Raw genomic sequence first — 6,000 nt, forward strand, 5'->3', positions numbered from 1 at the left:
ACCAGCAGAGGGATTCTCTCTCTCCCTCTCTCTCTGCCCCTCCCCCCTCATGCTGTGTCTCTCTCAAAATAAATAATAAAAAAAGAAAATTTTAAAAGATGAGATTTTAAAATGAAAACAATATTTTAAATGTCTGATTAGCTGGATACCTCCTGTATCATTATCAGTATCTCAAGTCACAGTATAGACTTTGTCAATAAGGATAGTAAATGTCAATCCATTTTTCAGATAGTATTCTTAATCTAAAAGTTTTGTGTGTCGGTTTTTGTTGCCGGGTTTTCTTTTTTCTCTCACTGGAAGAAAAAGGCTTGTCTGCCTAGCCATTTCCATGTTCATTTGTCCCTGCTATGCAGTTTAGCTGAGAGTCAACAGATAACCTTTGTCTCTTACCCACCTGTGTTCTAAGATACAGCAGTTAGACATATGGAGATCAGAATGATAAGTAGTATGTACAGAAAAGAGTTAACATGGCAGGCCTAAGCTACTATCCTTGAAAAACTCCAACTTGCAAGGTTGCTCCTTCTCTGGCATCTAGAACTTAGATTTCAGGAGGGTTCCCACCCATTAACTGATAAATGTGCCTCACTGAACCCAACTGTGCAAATAATGTAGCTTATGCTGAACATCTGCTTTCCTTCTGGTAGTCTGGAATTTGAATATATGCTAGGTAAAGAATACTGTGTGACCAGCTCTCAAGAAAAGCTCCAAGCATTGACTTCTAATGGACTTCCCTCATTGGCAACATTATATATGTATTGTCACAACCTGATGCTGGGAGCATTCAGAGTGTCCTGTGTGACTATACTGGAAGAGGACTTTTAGAAGCTTGTGCCTGGTTTCCTCCAGACTTCACCCAATGCACCTTTTCCCTTTGCTAATTGTGCTGTCTATCCTTTCTCTGTAACAAATCAAACCCATGTCTCTGACTTATGCTGAGTCCTATGGGTCCTCCTAGAGAATAATTAAACGTGGTTGGTCTTGGGGACCTCATGACATGGCCTGCTAACAATTCTTGACATAAGCTTACCTCAAATTGCAGCCTTCCCTTTGTTGGGTTATTTGAAAAGAAAGAGCCTTTGTCAAACTTTCAATTTGTGTGTGAAAACAAAAATAACCCTCCCCCCCAAATAAAATAAACCCACATACTGTATCTTAAGAACAATATTCAAAGAAGGCAATACAGGGCACCTGGGTGGCTCAGTTGGTTAAGCACCTGACTCTTTATTTTGGCTCAGGTCAAAGTTTGAGCCCCACATCAGGCTCTGCGCTGACAGTGCAGAGCCTGCTTGAGATTCTCTTTCCTTCTCTCTCTGCCCCTCCCTCACTTGCTTGGTCTCGGTCTCTCTCTCTCTCTCTCTCTCTCTCTCAGAATAAATAAATAAACTTAAAAAAATAGAAGGCAATACAAATCTGTGCCACTAGCTGATGCAAGTTTTGTTTTTCCATGACTGTTGGGCTTACTCTGTATACACAGGATGAACTCAATAAATGCTTACAAACTGAATAACATACATTCTGCAAATGTAAAGTGAAAATGGAATCGTTTCATAAATTTTTCCAAATGTGTAACTAAAGCAGCTCTTAAATTCACATTAGGGAAATTGTGTGTTTTTTAATTATGCTGCCAACTGTCCTTTAGATGAACCAGATGCACTTTGTCCAGACCTGCTCTGACACTGCCTAAAAGTAAACATCTCTCACTCTTTAATGTGGACTCAACTATAATGTTCCCTGTTATGAAATTACTTTGAATTTAGACTCTTTTACTTTGGTATATATTGAAATAGTTCTTAAATTAATTGAATTATGCCACCCTAGTTGTAACCATGATGCTGAAATAAGAATGAGCCAGTCCACATAAAATTAAACAGAACTCACAGGAATTGTGTTGAATTAAAAAAGAAAAAGCCAATATCAAAAGGTTACAGACTGTATAATTCCATTTATACAGCATTCTTGAAATAACAAAATTACAGAGATGAAGAAAAGATTAGTGGTTGCCAGAGCTGGGGTATGGGGGAAGGAGGTGGGTATAAAAAAATAAAATAAACAGAATATGATTATTAATCAGGAATGTAGAAAGATGAAATCCTATATGTCACTTATTTTTAAAATATTTATCATTACCCATTTGATCTTTTTCATTTCCAACCATATATAGTTTTCACCTTGGTGATGACCTTGCTGGGTGGAAAACATAATATCTTTAATACATGAGTTAAATCTAAGATGATGTTCAAATGGACTGCAGGTAACTGTTTATGTCAATAATAAATACAGTAGATTACTTTTAAAACCCATACTTTGGACTTTTTATTACAGATGCAATTGCTGGCTTACCATAAATCAATGTGCTTAAAGTGCCATATGATATCAAATGTTTAGCTTAACAGCATAAAATTGAGCCGAAACTGTAAAACATGTTTTATAGGTGCTATAAAATCTTGAGGCTAGAGGTCCCGATTTTTGCATTACTCTGATCCATCAAGTCCACTGAAAATTCCAGATAGCCAATATACTTGGGAATTGCAAATTGGCTTTCAGAGTTTTGCTCACTTAGGTTATTATGACCTCCAGAGACAGTATCTTCTGTTTCCTAACATGAAGAGAGGAGCACAGGCTAGCGTAGGGCCCACAGATTTAAAACCTTGAATCCTTTACAATGCTCTTCTGTTACTCCATCTTGCTGAATCTGGCCTCTCCCCCACCCCCACACCCCTCGGCCCCAGTCCCTTGTGGGCTCCTCTTTAGCATCTGAAAAAAGGCCAATTGATATAGCTAGAAGGTATTCATTGTTTATCTTAAAATGTTTGTTTTCTGCCAGTAGTGGACGTGGACGCTCCTTCATTTAGCAAATGGAGTTACCGCTCCACTTCACAGCATTCTGTGGTTAAGCAACAGAGAAGAGGTGGGGTCAGTGAGGAAGTGAAGGTGGAGAGATGTGAGTAACTGTGAGGAACCTTTAAGATACAGAAGGAATCAGAGTTGGTGGTGAAAATGGGTGAGTAAGAGAGAGAAGTCAGATATGATGCCCAGGTTCTTGGCGGATGGTGGTGCTGTTGCCTGAGCGAAGAGGAGAGAGAGAGGGAGCTGGGGCAGTGAGTAAGGGAGGATACGTTGCATTGGAGATGCTCATAGGTAATCTTGTGGCAATTTCCAATAGCAATTGGTTGTATGGATCAAGACCAAAATACAAATTAAAGGAATCAACTGTAGTAAGCACCATTGATAGTGTTTTCTGTTGTTGCAAATGCAGTCCCCTCCATTATAAAACCGTGTATCTCACGGATCCCTTCAAAGAATTACCAGATTCAGCCCTCCATCTTTATTTATCCATCCAGCCATTAATTTCTAAGCTTAAACCATCTACTGCTCACCTTTTAGAACTGGGAAAGTCTGCTACTTTTCCTCTTTAATCTGTGGAATCCAGAACATGGATTCTAACTAATGCCTTAATATGTTGTCAGACATCAGCACTGACGAAATGAAAATAGTCAATAAAGAGGACTATCACAAGTTAGTAAAGGGGCAAAATGGAATAATAAAAAAACGTACTAATCCAAAAAAATGGAAGGAAAAAAATGTAATACAAAGCGGGTGGGTTAATTAGAAAACAATATAAGTCACTATAAACTCAACTAAGTCAATAATTAATATAAATTCTCTAAATCCAAGTAAAAGCTAAAACTCCAACACTGGATACAAAAAGCAATAGACACTCTTTTTATTGAAGTAGAGTCGACGCACAATGTTACATTAGTTTCAGTTGTACAACACAGTGATTGGACACCTCTATATGTTATGCTACGCTCACCACAAGTATAGCTACTATCTGTCACCATAAAACATTATTACAGCACCACTGACTATATTCCCTATGCTGGCCTTTCATCCCCATGACTTACTCATTCTGTAACTGGAAGCTTGTACTTCCCACTACCCTTCACCCATTTTGCCCACCCTTCTAAGTCCCTCCCTATGGCAGGCACCAGTTTGCTTTCTGTATTCATCGATCTGTTTCTGCTTTGTTTGTTCATTTGTCTTGTTTTCTGGATTCCACATATAACTGAAATTATATGGTATTTGTCTTTCTCTGTTTGACTTATTTCACTTAGTGTGACACCCTCTAGGTCCATTTATGTTTTCACAAATAACAAGATCTCATTCTTTTTAATGGCTGTGTAATATTATATATATTACACATTATATATCTATATCTATATCTATACATATATATATCACTCTTCTTTATCCATTCATCTATCAGTGGACACTTAGGTTGCTTCCATATCTTAGCTATTGTAAATAATGCTGCAATGAACAGAGGGAGGCATATATCTTCTCCAATTAATGTTCTCTTTTTCTTTAGGTAAATATCCAGTAGTGGACTTACTGGATCTTATGATCCAGTGATCTTATGATATTTCTATTTTTAATTTTGAGAAGGAACCTCCATACTGTTCTCCAGGTTACACTGCCACCAACAATGCACCAGAGTTCCTTTTTTTTCCACATCCTTACCAACACTTGTTATATCTTCTCTTTTGGATTCTAACCATTCTGATAGGTGTAAGGTGATATCTCACAGTGGTTTTGATTTGCATTTCCTGATGATGAGTGATGTTGACCATCTTTTAATGTGCCTGTTTGCCATCTGTGTATGTCTTCTTTGGAAAAATGTCTATTCAGGTGTTCTGCCCATTTTTAATTGGATTATTTGGGTTTGTTTGCTTCTTTGTTTTTTTGATGTTGAGTTGTATAAGTTCTTTATATATTTTGGATATTAACCCCTTATTGGATATCTCATTTACAAATATCTTTTCCCAATCAGTAGGTTGCCTTTTGCTTTGTTGATGGCTTTATTCTCTGGGCAAAAGCTTTTCAGTTTGATTTAGTCCCATTTGTTTATTTTAGCTTTTGTTTCCCTTGCCTGAGGAGATAAGCTAGAAAAATGTTGCTAAAGCCAGTGTCATAGAAATTACTATGTTTTCTTCTAGAAGTTGTATGGTTTCTGGCCTCATATGTAGGCCCTTAAACCATTTTATTTGCATTTTTTTATGTTTATTTATTTTGAGAGAGAGACAGATTGTAAGTGGGAGAGGGGCAGAGAGAGAGGGAAACACAGAATCTGAAGCAGGTTCCAGGCTGTGAGCTGTCAGCACAGAGCCCGACGAGGGCCGGAACCCACATACTGCAAGATCATGACCTGAGCCTAAGTGGACGCTCAACCGACTGAGCCACCCAGGCACCTCTGTTTGCATTTATTTTTAGATATGGTGTAAGAAAGTGGTCCAGCTTCATTCTTTTGCATGTAGCTGTCCAGTTTTCTCAACACCATTTATTGAAGAGATTGTCTTTCCCCCATTGTGTATGCTTGTCTCCTTTGTCGTAGATTAATTGACCATGTAAGCATGAGTTTATGACGGGACTATACATCATGTTCCACTGATCTGCTTGTCTCTTTTTATGGCAGTACCATACAGTTTTGATAACTAAAACTCTGTAGTATATCTTAAAATCTGGGATTATAATACCTCCAGTTTTGTTCTTCTTTCTCAAGATTGCTTCAGCTCTTTGAGGTCTTCTGTGGTTCCATACAAATTTTAGGATTGTTTTTTCTAGTTCTGTGAAAAATGCTGTTTGGTATTTTGATAGGGATTGCATCAAATCTGTAGATTGCTTTGGGTCTACTTGCTCTTTTAAACCATGGCTTTTTTTTTTCCTGTGCCCCAGAGCAACCCGGGCTAGTATAGACTGCGGATCTAGGGGCTGCTGAGGTGACAGGCTGACTTTGGCACCTGGACCCTGTTCCCATCTGTACTGTTAAGGTGGAGAAGGAACACAAACTGGTGTTCGCCAGCCCCTCTGAGCCTGAAGAGAGAAAAAAATAAAAAATAAAAAAAATAAAAACATCAAAAAATAAATAAATAAATAATTTGCATTCCTCAAAAAAATGAAATTTGAACACAAAATTTGTTCAAAGAGATCCTCTGAAATTTA

This window comes from Felis catus, chromosome C2 (assembly GCF_018350175.1).
Source record: "Felis catus isolate Fca126 chromosome C2, F.catus_Fca126_mat1.0, whole genome shotgun sequence".
Taxonomy (NCBI): domain Eukaryota; kingdom Metazoa; phylum Chordata; class Mammalia; order Carnivora; family Felidae; genus Felis; species Felis catus.